This window comes from Arvicanthis niloticus, chromosome X (assembly GCF_011762505.2).
Source record: "Arvicanthis niloticus isolate mArvNil1 chromosome X, mArvNil1.pat.X, whole genome shotgun sequence".
Classification (NCBI taxonomy): Eukaryota; Metazoa; Chordata; class Mammalia; order Rodentia; family Muridae; genus Arvicanthis; species Arvicanthis niloticus.
This window is the reverse complement of record NC_047679.1, coordinates 78,011,831-78,029,730: the sequence shown is the minus strand read 5'-3', so window position 1 is coordinate 78,029,730 and position 17,900 is coordinate 78,011,831.

The following is a 17,900-nucleotide window of genomic DNA, read 5'->3' as shown; positions in this document are numbered from 1 at the left end:
CTTCCAAATATAGCATGTGGGTAAACCTCATTTAGACTCGAGATTGAGAGCATAATCATGATAATAACAGTAGCTTAACATTTATTGATTGTTTACAATGTGCCAGGTATTTCTACTCTCCGTGTATCTATTTTTTTAATCCATATAATAACTCTAAAAGTTAGATTTTCTTTGTTCAATAAATATTAAGCATCTCTCCTGTAACATGTAGCATTTAAAAAATTAGAAAATGAGAAAAGAAACACCTATGCCTTGTGAGCTTTCTATTACAAATGCAGAAGACAAATCTCTCCGTTTTCCAAATATAGAAACAAGCTTAGAGAGGTCAGGCAGTTTACTTCAAATCATGGCTGACTAGGGACTTGGATTTGAATGCAATATCCCATTTCTACTATTGACACTCCTATTATACTAAAAGTGGTCACAAAAGAAGTCCCAGTGGAAGGATTATACAAAGGCAGTTGTGGTGAGTAATTACTGCTGTGAGCCCTGAACCTGTGTGCTATCCATAAAGGGATCACTTTAAATCACTTTTGCTGAAAATGTTGGCTCTGAGATCAAATGCCATTTGCTTTAAAGAAATGATTGAGAAACCCACCCTTTCTAAATACTCCTACCATATGTAAATTATTTATAAGCCAAAAATCACAGTTAGAGACTGTGATGGGATGGGAAATGCACTTGATTTGATTTACTGTTTAATAGTATTGGAATGAAAGTTTTTGTAAAACTGGGGAAATGCATCTTCTTTTCCCTTCTTTGGACCTGAACAGTTATTCTATGTCACACCCTCCACATTTCAAGATATGAAGAGATGATAATTCTGCCTCCAGGACAACTTGTCTTCTGGAAATGTATAGGGAAGTGTTGAAATGTGACATAATGTGTATTCCACTTCTCAGAGCTCAGCTATTCACCCAGAATTGAGTCTGGGTTGGACTCTAGGACAGTCTCTGAGACTGCACCCTGAGAAAATTCCTCAAGTTCTCTGCACTAGAAAATCTGAAAACATTAGAGTGAATCACACCGTGTCAGAGCACACTGTCTTTATGCTTCTGCTAATTAGTCCATGTACATACTGTTTTGTTTAATTGAAAAGAAAGATCTAAAACAATGCATTTTTTAAAAGGAGAGACAAAACTAAGACTATGTATTTCCAGCTAAGTTTCATTATTTGGATACACTCTAAATTTTTTAATGCTTGCCCCCTTTCTCAGTGCCCAAATCTCCTGAAATTCCCATGCAAGTTGGCTTCAAATACTGAGGAGGCTCCACTAAGCCCTGCTCTTGTCTAGAGGAAGTATAGAAAATAAAGTGATAAGAACAGAAGATAGAAACAGGACAAGCGGTTTAGGGTTAGGGTCTTTCATTTGTATCCTTGGCCATAATTCCAAAATGTCCTTTGTCCTGTCATGTCTGGAGGCCCCAAATGTTGGAGGTATTTATTATCCCTTTATTGTTCCTAGATAATTTTCTGGTTACTTCTTCAGAGACAGGAATTCTGAGAACAGAAGACAAACAAGACAAGTAGCACAAGGACCTCAAAGCAGTAGTTCTGAGAATGTCTATACTAGAGGCCACAAATGCCAGGAAAAAAATCTTTATTATTTCCTAAATCTACATCCTTCTATAAAGGCTATCATATGTGACTATGGACTTCTTATTTTATTGGATATTATATTTATATTTCAGATTTTATCCCTTTACTTCATCCCCCCCAGCCAAGTAACCCCCATCCCATCCCCCTACTCCTGCTTCTATGAGGATGTGCCCCCACCTACTGTCCCACTCCCACCTCCCCACCCCGGAATTCTCCCCCACTCAGTGTCCAGCCTTCATGGGATCAAGGATCTCCTCTCTCCACCTATGCCTGACAAGGCCATCCTCCCCTACATATACAGCTGGAGTCCTGGATCCCTCCCTATGTGCTCCCAGGCTGGTGGTTTAGACCCTGGAGAGCTCTGGTTGGTTGGTATTGTTGCTCTCCTCATGGGGCCATGAACCCTTTCGGTTCAGCTCCTTCAGTCTTCTCTCTAACTCCTCTATTGGGAACCCCTTGATCAGATCAACTGATAGCTGTGAGCATACATCTTTGAATATGTCAGACTCTGGCAGACTTCTAAGAAGACAGCTATATCAGGCTCTTATCAGCATGCACTTCCTGACTCCACATCAGTGTCTACCTTTGGTGACTGCACATGAGATGGATTCCCAGGTGGAATGCTCTGCAGATGGCCCCTCCTTCAGTTTCAGTCCCACACTTTGTCTCCATATTTGATCTCTTGAGTATTTTGTTACTCCTTCTAAGAAGGATCAAAGTACCCACACTTGGTCTTCCTTCTTAATGAGCTTCATGTGCTCTGTGAGTTGAAACTTGGCTATTTCAAGCTTTTGGGCTAATATCCACTTATCAGTGAGTAAATACCATGTGTGTTCTTTTGTGATTTTGTTACCTCACTCAGAATATTTTCTAGTTCCATCCATTTACCTAAGAATTTCTCGAATTCGTTATTTTCAATAGCTGAGTAATACTCCATTGTGTAGATGTACCACATTTTTTTTTATCCATTCCTCTCTTGAGGGACATCTTGGTTCTTTTCAGCTTCTGGCTATTATAAACAAGGCTGCTATGAACATAGTGGAGCATATGTCCTTATTATACATTGGAGCATCTTCTGGGTATATGCTCAGGAATGGTATAGTTGGGTCCTCAGGTAATGCTATGTCCAACTTTCTGAGGAACCTCCAGATTGATTTCTAGAATGGTTGTACCAACTTGCATTCACACCAACAATGGAGGACTGTTCCTCTTTCTCCACATCCTCGCCAGCATCTACTATCACCTGAGTTTTTGATCTTAGCCATTCTGACTGGTGTGAGGTAGAATCTCAGGGTTGTTTTGATTTGCATTTCCCTGATGACTAAGAATGTTGAACATTTCTTAAGGTGCTTCTGGGCCATTCGAGTTTCCTCAGTTGTAAATTCTTTGTTTAGCTCTGTAACCCATTTTTAATAGGGCTATTTGGTGGTCTGGAGTCTAATTTCTTGAGTTCTTTGTATATATTGGATATTAGCCCTCTATTGGTTGTAGGGTTGGTAAAGATCTTTTCCCAATCTGTTGCTTTCCATTTTGTCCTATTGACAGTGTCCTTTGCCTTACAGAAACTTTCCGATTTTATGAGGTCCCATTTGTCAATACTTGATGTTAGAACATAAGCCATTGGTGTTCTGTTCAGGAACTTTTCCCCTGTGCCTAGGTATTCGAAGGTCTTCCTCATCTTCTCTTCTATTAGTTTCAGTGTATCTGGTTTTAGATCAAGGTCTTTTATCCACTTAAACTTGAGCTTTGTATAAGGAGATAAGAATGGATTGATTTGCATTCTTCTACATGCTGACCTCCAGTTCAACCAGCACCATTTGTTGGAAATGCTGTCCTTTTTCCACTGGATGGTTTTAGCACCTTTGTCAAAGACCAAGTGACCATAGGTGTGTGGGTTCATTTCTGGATCTTCAGTTCTATTCCACTGGTCTTCCTGCCTGTCTCTGTACCAATACCATGCAGTTTTTATCACTCTGTAGTACAGTTTGTGGTCAGGGATGATGATTCCCCCAGAAGTTCTTTTATTGTTGAGAATAGTTCTTGCTACCCTGGGTTTTCTGTTATTCCAAATGAATTTGCAAATTGCTCTATCTCTATGAAGAACTGATTTGGAATTTTGATGGGGATTGCATTGAATCTGTAGATTACTTTTAGCAAGATAGCCATTTTTTACTAAATGAATCCTGCCAATTCATGAGCATGGGAGATCTTTCTATCTTCTGAGATCTTCTTGGATTTCTTTCTTCAGAGACTTGAAGTTCTTTTCATACAGATATTTCACTTGCTTTGTTAGATTCACACAAAGGTATTTTATATTATTTGTGACTATCGTGAAGCTTGTCATTTCTCTAATTTCTTTCTCAGCCTGTTTATCCTTCGAGTAAAGGAAGGCTACTAATTTGTTTGAGTTAATTTTATAGCCAGCCATGTTGCTGAATTTGTTTATCAGGTTTAGGTGTTCTCTGGTGAAAGTTTTGGGGTCACTTACATATACTATCATACCATCTACAAACACTGAAATTTTGATTTCTTCCTTTTCTATTTGTATCCCTTTGACTTCCTTTTGTTGTCTAATTGCTCTGGCTAGGACTTCCAGTACTATATAGAATAGGTAGGGTGAGAGTGGGCAGCCTTGTCTAGTCCGTGATCTTAGTGGTATTGCTTCAAGTTTCTCTCCATTTAGTTTAATGTTGTCTACTGGCTTGCTGTATATTGCTTTTATTATGTTTAGGTATGGACCTTGAATTCCTGATCTTTCCAAGACTTTTAACATGAAGGAATGTTGAATTTTGTCAAATGCTTTCTCAACATCAAGTGAGATGACCATGTGTTTTTTTTTTCTTTCTGTTTGTTTATGGAGTGGATTACATTGATGGATTTTCAAATATTGAACCATCTGTGCATTCCTGGAATAAAGCCTACTGATCCTGATGGATGATTGTTTTGATGTGTTCTTGGGTTCGGTTTGCCAGAATTTTATTGAGTATTTTTGCATAGATGTTCTTAAGCGAGATTGGTATGAAGTTCTCTTTCTTTGTTGGGTCTTTGCGAGGTTTAGGTATGAGTGTGGTTGTAGCTTCATAGAATGAATTGGGTAGTGTTCCTTCTGTTTCTATTCCTTGAAATAGTTTGAAGAGAACTGGTATTAGGTCTTCCTTAATGGTCTGATAGAATTCTGCACAAAAACCATCTGGTCCTGGACTTTTTTGTGGGAAAACTTTTAATAACTGCTTCTATTTCTTTAGGGGTTATGGGACTGTTTAGATGGTTTATCTGCTCCTGATTTAATTCTGGTACCTTTTATTTGTCTAGAAAATTGTCCATTTCATTCAGATTTTCCAATTTTGTGAAGTATAGGCCTTTGAGTAGGATCTGATGATTTTTTTTAATTTCCTCAGTTTCTGTTGTTATGCCTCCTTTTTCAGTTCTGATTTTATTAATTTGGATACTGTCTCTGTGCCTTCTGGTTAGTCTGGCTAAGGCTTCATCTATCTTGTTGATTTTCTCAAAGAACCAGCTCCTGGTTTAGTTGATATTTTGTATAGTTCTTTCTGTTTCTACTTGGTTGATTTCAGCCCTGAGTTTGGTTATTCTCTGCCATCTACTCCTCTTGGGTGTATTTGCTTCTGTTTGTGTTAATGCTTTCAGGTGTGCTGTCAGATGGTTAGTGTGTGCTCTCTCCAGTTTCTTTTTGTAGGCAGTTAGAGCTACGAGTTTTCCTCTTTAGTACTGCTTTCATGGCGTCCCACAAGTTTTAGTATAATGTGTCCTCATTTTCATTGAATTCTAAAAAGTCTTTAATTTCTTTCTTTATTTCTTCCTTGACCAAGTCATCATTGAGTAGAACATTGTTCAGTTTCCATGTGTATGGGCTTTCCATTGTTTTTGTCATGATTAAAGACAAGCCTTAATCCATGGTAGTCTGATAAGGTGCAAGGGATTATTTCAGCCTTTTTGTATCTGTTGAGGCCTGTTTTGTGACCAATTATATGGTCTATTTTGGAGAAGATACCATGAGGTGCTGAGAAAAAGGTACATTCTTTTGTTTTAGGATGAAATGTTCTATAGATATCAGTTAAATCCATTTGGTTCATAACTTCTGTTAGTTTCATTGTGTCTCTGTTTAGTTTCTGTTTCCATGATTTGTCCATTGCTGAGAGTGGGGTGTTGAAATCCCTCACTATTATTGTGTGAGTTGCAATATATGCTTTGAGCTTTAGTGAAGTTTCTTTTATGTATGTGGGTACCCTTGCATTTGGGTCATAGGTGTTCAGAATTGAGAGTTCATCTTGGTACATTTTTCCATTGATGAATATGAAGTGTCCTTCCTTATCTTTTTTGATTCTGCTGTCCAATTACATGCATTTCATTATCAGATCAACTTTATGATCTCTTTCTCCCTGCTAAAGATCTCTTTTGTTATTTTGTAGCCTAAATGTGTGTATGCATGTTGTTTATACATACACATAATTTTAAGATTCATTTTTACATATGGAAGAAAGCATGACATTTCTATGAAGCAGACTTTTAAAAGCAACTTTGTGATGTTTGTAAAGAGCTTTTTATGTTACAGGAATGATGGTTTGGAGAAAAAAATAAAAGAAAAATGTGCTTATTAAGTCTGTCAGATGTGCCAGTTGATAAAATAACCTTTTCCTCTGAAGAACTTGAGTTCAGTTCAAAACAAAATGCAGAATAAGAGCACAGCAAAACCTCTGTAAAAACATAACACAGGCTCCAAGAAAAGAAACTAAAAGACAGTCATACCAGCATTTTACATGGTGTTCTGTCAGTCTTCTGGAAACAAGTTCCTCTTGAGATATGAGCACCATTATCCACATTCTTCTAGCAATGAATTGCAAAAGCTTTATGCCAGCTCAGTGGTGAGAAACATGGGGCTCTGGACCCCTCCTTTGTATTCTGTTTTATGCCAAGCACCCTGTCTTCCTAACCCTGACTGTGCTTTTTGTACATTGCTAAGCAGAACATGCAACAGAATAATTGGATAGTTTTAGAGTGTCTCAATAGTGGCCTTTCTTACTGTTTTCATTAAAATAATGAATGTTAGTCTTCAGTCCAGTGTGACTGAAGGTTAATTGGTATGCTTTATTTCTGGGTGGGGCTGGTAAATATAGGAGTCATCAGGCCCTGCTGTGTGCTGCTGATAACTGTAGCCATGGAGCATGAAGCAAGATCAGCAGAAGCAGCCTGATTAACAATGTGATTACTTTATATATAGTATAGCCAAGCCAAGGTACTGTATCAATGGGGTGTTTGTCACATTTCTAAATACAGAATAGGGAAGAATCATAGCTAAGTAGGAGTGAGAAGGGAATGTGATATATCATGCGATCAAACTCTAATGATAATAGAACTGATGGAGTCTTAGTTCTACAGTGTTAGTCATATTCTTTTGAATTGGACACACTAAGATCAAAATGAAGGCATGCATCTTAATCCCTTTTCAGAAAGGGGTGGAACAAACAGGTAAAAGGCTTGGCATGGTTTGTGAAGCAAACAGAGAAGGAATACTCTAAACCAACTTAAAAACTGTAACGGCCCACTCTGTTCTGCAGATCGGAGTCTAGCAAGAGAGAAAGAGTAGGGGGAAGAAGGGGGAGAGATGCGAAGAACGGAAACAAACCAGAGGATCTGTAGTCAAGTCTCCTTTACTGTCTCCACCACACACATCACTCCTACTACTACTACACCACACACTTACAAGGAAATCCTGGGTATTTATAAGCACAAGCAGGGGAACGCAGGGGAAAACATTTTACCACATGCACCATGCAGCTGGGGTCACTAAACAGCAAAACAAGCTATGTGGGATAAACAAGATATTTTTCAGAGTGTGCTTCAGCTGTTGTAGGCTTTTGAAAAACAAGTCTCTCATCAGGGTATATGGTTCCAGATGGCTGCAAAGTTGATGGCTGCTTTCTAGCCGCTTTCTTCTTAAAGTCAGCTCCCAACAAAAAACATAAAAGCCCATCCTTCCTTTAAAGATCAGTGGGATGGGCATTCTCCTTTGCTCCTAAATGTGCAGAAGATATTGAACTATGAAACGTCAATCCTCCTGAAGAGCCTTGCTTTGCAACTTTCTTCCATGGATGAGCTTCTATGAAGAGTAAAGGAGAAGGTTCAACAGTACATTAACTCTACCATGGTCATGGAAATTCCATTTCATAAAGCAGGTCTGCAGTTCAGGATACACGCATTATGTTTCTTATGAAGATATCCATGCAATGTAACAACAGAATCAAAGAATTCTAATGGTCTCTGTGGTGGATAAAAATGAGAACACTGTCTTGTGCTCCTATATTTGAATGTTTGGTTTACAGTTAGTAGACTGTTTAGGAGGTATTAGAAGGTGTCTCCTTTGGAGATATGTAGCCTTTGTGGGTAGCCTTTAAGATTTCAGAAGCCCACTCTAAGACCAGCTTCCCCCACCCCTCAATTCCCTGTTTGTCTTTCTATCCTCATGCTATGTACTTCTGGATCAACTGCCAGTTCTCAACTACTGCTCCAAACTCCCCACCATAATGATCATGTAACCCCTAGAAACTATAAGCAAGCCCTTAATTATAGGGTTTTTCTACATTGCCTTGGCCATGTTGCCTTATCACATCAATAGAGTAGAAACTAAGACAGCCTCCAAGAGTTAATGCTTCTGAAACTCTAGTCATATAAGAATTCTTCTGCCACTTAGAAAAGGATGTAATTACACATAAACAGAGTGATAGAGGGCCTTTGGCCTTTGGACACTAGGTATCTTTTAACTTAGTGGTCAACAGTTACTGTTGCTGTCTATATGATACTGACAAATAGAAACATCTTTTCTCCTCTGAAATGGGTGAATATCCTACTATTGTGCATCTTAAGCCTCTGCTCTATCAAAGCAAACTCTACTTTTTGTCCAACAATTTTATGTATGATTTGTCCTTCAGGCAACCTCACCCAGTAGAGCCAACAGTTTAGGGTTGGTCATTTATATCATCCAAACTACCATCTTAATCTTTGTTGACTACATAGCATAGATAAGTAGGTTAGCACTAGTAAGTGCTTATCTGGAAAACTATCTCTGTATTCCAAGGAATCACATGTACATATATCCATGACAGTTTTTTGTTATTCACTGTTTCTGCAGAAATACTAACTTTAAAAGGGGAGTACATATTCCTTTGCTTTCCATTTTATCTTTATCATGCTAATATTTTCAAAATGCACCTCTTTGTTTTGCCTTGTTTTCAAAAAACTCATTGAACAATGTTTTTCTAGAGAAAATAAGAGGCAGAGAAACATTAGATTTGATCAAAATAGCAGCTATTTAAAATAAGAATAACAGTGTTGGTTAATAATTTGAGACATTTCTCAGTTTAGAATTCTTCCTCTGAGATGATTTTTTCTTCAGTTTATCAATGTGCATATACTAATGTTTTCTTTCTTAAAAGGTCACAGCATAATATCTCTCATAAGAAAAAAAAGAAAACTATGACACTGAACTACCAGTTTTAAATCTCAGGCATTCTGAACTCAAACTATGTTTTGAAAAATGTATAGGTCAAACAAAACTTGTTTATTGCCTGCTTAACTAACTAAAATGTGACTTTTAATAGTAAGAGCAGTATCCTCTTTAAATGTGAGAATTGAGATTTGTTACCATTAGAATCAATATGTCTGGACCCCTAGGAAGTCAATGTTGCAGTGGCTAGAGAATAAAGTATACTTTCTACTACCCTAGTTGGCCACTGTGCCTCTATGTTCTGTGCACTGATGTAAGGGCATCCATATACTGTTGAGATAGAGATGTAGCAAACCAAGGAGATACTAAAGTTCTATCCATTGCTTCCTTCTGTGTATAGTTTGACTAAGCTTATGACTATGTCTGGATTGAGGATAAGTCTTTAGGACTTCAACCACTGCTGTGGTTACCACTACTAAATTCCATTGCCAGTAGCAAATTGTACCCATCATGTCAGTACCACAAAAACTTTCTATAGCTTGACAGAAGCCAATATGTTCATTGCAGGAATGATGCCACAGTGAGCTCCATATATTGGCTGGTGCCCATAATCTACCTGTCTGAACTGACTGAACATCTCCAAACATGGATAGACTCAAGAGAGAATGCATCATTAATTATACACAAAGAATCTATCTAAAAACTATACTACCATACCAAGCCATAACAAAAGTCACTTTCACATACTGAGCACATAAGACAAATCTTTAGAAACAATCTACTTGCTAGGATATCCATATCATAAAATACTAGAGATACATTATCTATCATATATCTAAATCATAACATAGGAAAGTAAGAAATATGGAAAAATGAGCAAAGACAATACCTCCAAAAGAATATAATACCTATAGTATATTTAAAAAAAAAACAATCTTGACAGAGTGCCTAAGAAAGGAAATTTTAAATGATGAACCAAAAACTTAATGAGATCCAGGAAAATAAAAATAATTCAATTAAATTAGGAAAATTATAAGGGTCCTTAACCTCCAGCCAATGTTTGGATGTGGGTATCTGCAACTGCTTTAGTCAGCTGCGGGGTAGAGCCTCTCAGAGGACATTTATTCTAGACTCCTGTCTACAAGAATAACAGGCTATCATTAACAGTGTCAGGGATTGGTGCTTGCCCATGGGATGGGTCTCTAGTTGGGGCAGTCATTGGTTGACTATTCCTTCAGTCTCTGCTCCATCTTTGTGCCTGCATTTCTTTTAGACAGGACAAATTTTGGGTCAAAAGTTTTAAGGGAGGGTTAGTGTCCTTATCCCTCCATTGTGGGTCCTGTCTGGCTACAGGAGGTGGCCTCTTCAGATTCCATGTCCCCACTGTTAGGTATCTCAGTGGCATTGACTCCTGGGAGCCTCTCACATCCCAGGTTTCTGGGACTTCCTAAAAATTACTCCCAGCCCCCAACCCTCAGCAATTACAGACTTGCATTCACTCTCCTGGCACTCTTTGGTACTTTCTCCTGTCTCTTCCCACACCTTATCTTGTTCCTCCTATTCCCTGCTTCCCTCTCCCGTCCAAATCCCTCCCTCTTGCTGCATCACATGACTATTTTGTTCCCCCTTCTAAATGAGATCTAAGCATCCTCACTTAGGCCTTCCTTTGTCTTTAACTTTGTTGGGTCTGTGGGGTGTATCATGTGTATGTTATACTTTATGAATAATATTCACTTATTATTGAGTATGACTATGAATGTTCTTTTAGGTCTGGGATACCTTATTCAGGATGATATTTTCTAGTTCCATACATTTGCCTCCAAAATTCCTGATGTCTTTTTAAAGAGCTGAATAGTATTCCATTGTGTAAGGGAAAGAATTAAAAATTCTAAAGGGGATGGGAACCCCACAGGAAGACCAACAATGTCAATTAACCTGGACCCCTGGGAACTCTTAGAGACTGAGTCACCAAAGAGCATACATAGGCTGGACTGATATCCCTGACACATATGTAGCAGAGGGCTGCCTTGACCTGCCTCAGTCAGAAAGGTTATGCCTAATTCTTCAGAGACTTGATGTGCCAGTGTGGGTCAATACTCAGGGGACACTATCCTCTCAGAGTTGAAAGTTGGGGGTGAGGGGGAGGACTCTGTGAGGGAGGAACCAGGAGGTGAGGCAGTGTTTGGGATGTAAGGAAATAAATAAATAAATTAGGAAAATTCTACTCTATGGAATTAAGCAAACTTAGATATGTTGAAAATCATCAAACCAATCTTAGGAATAATGACCTTAGTAAGTCAGTTTTAAAAAAAGAAGTTAAAAGCTTCAACAATAAATTAAATAAATCCAAAAAAGGAATATTTGAACTTGGTGACAAGTTGATATATTCTAGTTACACAAAATCTGATTAAAAACAAGAATAAAAAAAGAAAGACATGGACCATTAAGAAATGCAGAGGATAATTAAATAAAAAATTCACTACATTTATAGGTACTTGCAACAGAAGAAAGGGTATAAAAAGCATACCAAATTTATTCAATGAGATAATTACTGAACCAAGCTGTAAATTTGAGAAAGATAAGAATATCAGGAGGCATATAAAAACCTCATATACAAATGGGTATAAAAGAGGCCCAACAGAGCATACAACTGTCAAGTTAGCATAAAAAAAAGACAAATACAATTCTAAGAATTGTAACATGAACACACTAAATTACATTTACTATCCTACATTTTTCACAATAAATTTATAGGAATGGAATAAATAAATGAAGGAATGGAATGACTTTTTTCAAATTTTGAATGAAAATAACTATGAATCAAGAATACTGTATTCAGCAAAACTGTGCTTCAAAAAGTGTGAACTGGTGGGAGAGGAGGCCCTTGGTCCCATGACAGTTGAATGCCCCAGTATGGGAAAATGTGAGGGTAAGGAGGTGGGAGTGATTGGGTGGGTTGGGGCACACTCTCATAGAAGCAGGAGGAGGGGGAATGGGATAGGGAATTTCTGAGGGGGGAAATGGGGAAAGGGGATAACATCTGAAATGTAAATAAACAAAATATCCAATTAAAAATACTTTGGAAAAAATGTTTCATGGAAAGCAAATATAGAGACATTTTAATACCAGAATAGCTTGATAAAAGATGTTTACTGGTGTCATGTATCCAGAAGGTAGTGAATGGTCATTCTAATCATGAAACTGGTAAGATAGATTTGCAAAAGAGAATTGGAAAACAATAAAATCTTAGCTAAACAACAAATTAACAAATAAGAAAAAAAAGAGCGAGGGAAGAGGAATTAAACAAATGTTATTCAAGTCAAATAAAAGAAATTTGATAAAATAGCAAGAATAAACCCTCACATATCTGTAATAACCTTTAATAAAAGTTAGACTCCTGAATGGATATAACTACAATACTCAAAGGTAAGTTACTTTTAAGAAAATAGCTTCATCAGCAATGATATTCGTAGATGTGAAAAAAATGGGCAAAGATACAGTGATGCCTAAAGATGCTTATATCAGGCAAAACATACTTGAAGATAAGAGCTACAAAAAGAAACAGATCGATATAAATTCAATAAGAATATATATCATATATGTATTATAGACAAAGCACACTACTTTATAAAACAGATAATACTACACTGAATAGTAGATTAAGAATATAGTAACATATAATGTATAATACAATAATAATAGAAAAAGTCAAATTACTGTTTTCACCAATAGCTATATCTTCAAGACAAAACATATCAGCAAAAGGATCTCAGAGCTAAATTGTACTACAAAGAAAATAGACTTAATAAATATATATTTCAAGGACCTATAAAAGGAAGAATAAAGTATACCACAAATTAGATGAAAGAGATAAATAGCAATTGTCAAGCATAAAAAATGACCTAAGTTTAAAATAACAGAAAAATCTACTAAACAAAAAAATGTGTTTTGAAAACATAATTAAAATCTACAAACCTATGGAGAAATGACTCTGATCTTCCAGAGGTCCTGAGTTCAATTCCCAGCAACCACATGGTGGCTCACAACCATCTGTAATGGGATCTGATGCTTTCTTTGAGTGTGTCTGAGGACAGCTACAGTGCACTCATATACATAAAACAAATAATTATTATTTTTTAAAAATCTACAAACTTTTAACTTGAATACGTAAAGAGAAGTGATACAAACAAAATTAGAATGAAAAAGAAGATAAACAATGATACACACCTACTTGATTATTATTATAGATTGTAAGAGGTTCTGTGCTTGCAATTATGAAAATCTAGCTGAGATGAATAAGTTTATGCATACATATAATATACCAAAATTAAACTATAATAATATAGAAATTGAAAAGAAAAAAAACACAGGGTACTAAAACTAGTTTGGTAACACAGAATCTCACATCAAAAGAATCAGGAACTAGTAGCTTCACTCCTGATCTCTACCAGATATTTAAGGAAGATCTACTGCCAATTCTTCTCAGAATAATCTGAAGAAATGAAAGTGAAGAAATCTTTGAACTTACCTTATGAGGCTAGTATACAGTCAGACCAAAAATAAGGACACAACAGCAAAAAGATTCATAAACTGACATGAGTGATGAATATAGCTGTAAATATGTCAAGAAAATCCTACTACCAATTACAATCTAATAGCATGTCAAAGAGATCACTCATCATGCTCAAATTAAATTTATTCTTGGAATTTAAGGATGTTTCAACATATGTAAATCAATAAAATGTAATATCTCACATAAACAAAATAAATAACAAAAATCATATTAGCATCTCAATGGATACCATTGTAGTATTTCATTAAATTCAACCTACCTTCATGATAGAAAACTTGAATAAATTGAGTATAAGAAGAATGTACCTCAAAGTAATTAAGATGGTACATGACAAATCTACTACCAACATCTCACAGGGTGGGAAAACATAAAACATTACCCCTATTATCAACAAGACATAGATGTCCATTTTTACCTCTTCTTCTCTATAGTGTTAGAACTTCAGACTAGAGCAATTAAACAAGGATAAGAAAACTTTTAAAAAAATATGCACATTAAAAGGCATAAGTCAGATTTCTAAACAGTATGATTTTATTAATTATTCTTATTATTTGTGGATGAGTGTTTGCCAGTATGTATTTCTATGTGTATGCAAGGTACTCATGAAAGCCAGAGAGGTTGTCAGAAATACTGTAACTGAAGTTACAGACTGTTATAAGTCACTGTATGGGTGATTGGGACTAATGAGGTTCCTTTGCAAGAGCAACCAGGGTTCTGAGCTGCTGAGGGCCAGATATGATTTTTGTACATAGAAACTAAACGTCATGTTCTTAGAATTGGTAAAAAAAAAAAAAAAAAAAAAAAAGTCACTAAATTTAGAAACTCAGGAGCATAAAATGCACAAAAGTAGTGGATATTTGTACATTAGTAAGAGCAGTAGGAGAGAAATTAGGTCAGTAATTCAATTCACAGTACCTACAAAAAGTTAAATACCCTGGAGTAAGTTAAACAACTAGACAATAGGACAACGAACGAAAGTTGCAAACCAATAAAAGAAATAGAAGAGAATACAATAAATATGGAAAAACCTGTGTCACAAATTGGAAGAATTTATATTGCTAAAATATCTGTAGTAATTAAAGTGATTTAACGATTCAATGCAATTCTGACTACAATACCAAGGGAACTCTTCAATGAACAACAAATCCCCAAAGTTTACTAAAGCTCAAAACACACACTGAACCCCACACAATAATAGTGGGGGACTTCAACACCCCATTCTCACCAATGGAAAGGTCATTGAAACAGAAACTAAACAGAGACACAGTGAAACACAGAGGTTATGAGCCAAATTGATTTAACAGATATCAAGGACAATTCACCCTAAAACAAAAGAGTATACCTTCTTCTCAGCACCTCATGGAACCTTCTCAAAAATTGACCATATAATTGGTCACAAAATAATCCTCAACTGATACAGGAAGATTGAAATAATCCCATGCATCCTAGCAAAAACAATAGAAATCCCACATACACGTGGAAACTGAACAGCTCTCTACTCAATGATAACTTGGTCTGGGAAGAAATAAAGAAAAATATTAGACACCCTGAAATTTAATAAAAATGCTGATATATCATACCCAAACTTATGGGACACAATAAAAGCAGTACTGAGAGAAAAATTCACAGCACTAACTGCCCTGTAAAGAAACTGGAGAAATCTTACACTAACAACTTAACAGCACATCTGAGAGCTCTAGAACAAAAAGAAGCAAACTCACCTAAGAGGAGTAGACAGGAGGAAATAGTTAAGCTCAGGGCCAAAATCAACCAAGTAGAAACAAATACAAAAAATACAAAAGTAGAAAAATACAAAAAATCAACAAAACCAAAAGCTGGTTCTTTGATAGAATCAACAAGATAGACAAACCCCTAGTCAAACTAACTAAAGGGCCCAGAGGCAGTGTCCAAATTAACAAAATCAGAAATGAAAAGGGTAACATAACAACAAAAATGGAGGAAACTCGAAAAATCATCAGATCCTACTATAAAAGCATATACTCAATAAACTGGAAAATCTAGATTAAATGGATTATTTTCTAGAAAGATACCACATACCAAAGTTAAATCAAGAGCAGATAAACTATCTAAACAGGCCCATATCTCACAAGGAAATAGAAGCCATTAAAAACATCCCAATCAAAAAAATCCCAGGACAGATGGATTTAGTGCAGAATTCTACAAGACCTTCAAAGAAGACCTGATACCAATATTCTTCAAACTATTCCATAAAATAGAAACAGAAGGAACACTAAGTAACTCTTTCTATGAAGCCACAATTAGTCTATACCTAAACCACACAAGGACTCAGCCAAAAAAAGAGAACTTCAGACCAACATCGCTCATGAATATCAGTGCAAAAATACTCAATAAAATTCTTGCAAATCAAATCCAAGAACACATCAAAACCATCATTCACCACAATCAAGTAGGCTTCATCCCAGGGATGCAAGCTTGGTTCAATATAATAAAATCCATTAATGTAATCCACTATATAAGCAAACTTGAAGAAAAAAATCACATGACTATCTTCTTAGATGCAGAAAAAGCATTTGACAAAATACAACACCCTTTCATGTTAAAAGTATTGGAGACATCAGAAATTCAAGGCCCATACCTAAGCATAATAAAAGCAATTTACAGCAAACCAGCAGCCAATATCAAATTAAATGGAGAGATACTTGAAGCAATCCCACTAAAATCAGGGACAGGACAAGGATGCCCACTCTCCCCATATCTATTCAATACAGTACTCAAAGTGCTAACTAGAACAATAAGGAAACAAAAAGAGATCAAGGGGATATAAATTGGCAAAGAAGAAATAAAGAAATCACTATTTGTAGATGATATGACAATATACATAAGCGACCCCAAAAAATACTACCAGAGGACTTTTCCAGCTGATAAACAACTTCAGCAAAGTGACCAGATATAAAATTAACTTAAGTAAATCAGTAGTCTTCCTTTATACAAATGATAAACAAGCTGAGAAAGAAATTAGGGAAACAATACCCAATAAAATAACCACAAAAAAATAAAATATCTTGGGGTAACTCTAACCAAACAAGTGAAAGACCTGTATAACAATACCTTCAACTCTCTTGAAAAAGAAATTGAAGATCTCAGAAAATGGAGAGATCTTTCATGCTCATGTATTGGCAGAACTAATATAGTAAAAATGGCTATCCTACCAAAAGTAATCTACAGATTCACTGCACTCCCCATCAAAATCCTAAAACAATTGTTCAAAGACAAGGAAAGAGCAATTCTCAAATTCACCTGGAAAGGCAAAAAAAAAAAGAGAGAGAGAGAGAGAGAGAGAGAGAGAGAGAGAGAGAGAGAGAGAGAGAGAGAAAACAATTCTTAACAATAAAAGAACTTCTAGGGGAATCTCCATCTCTGACCTCAAGCTTTACTACAGAGAAATAGTGATAAAAACTGTATGGTATTGGTACAGAGACAGACATTGATCAATGGAATAGAATTGGAGACCCAGAAATAAAACTACACACTTATGAACACTTGATCTTTGACAAAGATGCCAAAAATATGCAATGAAAAAAAGAAAACATCTTTAATAAATAGTGCTGGTCTAACTGGCTGTCTGTATGTAGAAAAATGAAAATAGACCCATATTTGATGCCTTGAAAAAAGCTCAAGTCCAAGTGGATAAAGGACCGCAACATAAAACCAGATACATGGAATCTAATAGAAGAGAAAGTGGAAAAGAGCATTGAACTCATTAGCACCGTGGAAATTTTCCTAATCAGAAGTCCAATGGCTCATGCTCTAAGATCAAGAATTGATAAATGGGACCTTATGAAACTAGAAAGCTTCTGTAACCCAAAGGACATAGTCAATAAGACAAATTGGCAACCTACAGATTGGGAAAATATCTTCACTAATTCCACATCTGATAGAAGGCTAATATCTAAAATATACAAAGAATACAATAAGCTAACTACCAAAGAGAGAGAGAGAGAGAGAGAGAGAGAGAGAGAGAGAGAGAGAGAGAGAGAGAGAAAGGAAGGAAGGAAGGTAGGAAGAAAGAAAGAAAGAAAGAAAGAAAGAAAGAAAGAAAGAAAGAAAGCACCTAACCAAGTGAAAAAATAGGGTATACAACTAAACCAAGAATTCACAACAGAGGAATCTCGAATCGCTGAGAAGCACCTAAAGAAATGTTGAAAGTCTTCAATGTGCAGAGAAAACCTTACACCAATCAAAATGGCTAATATCAAAGCTTTAGGTGATAACATATATTGAAG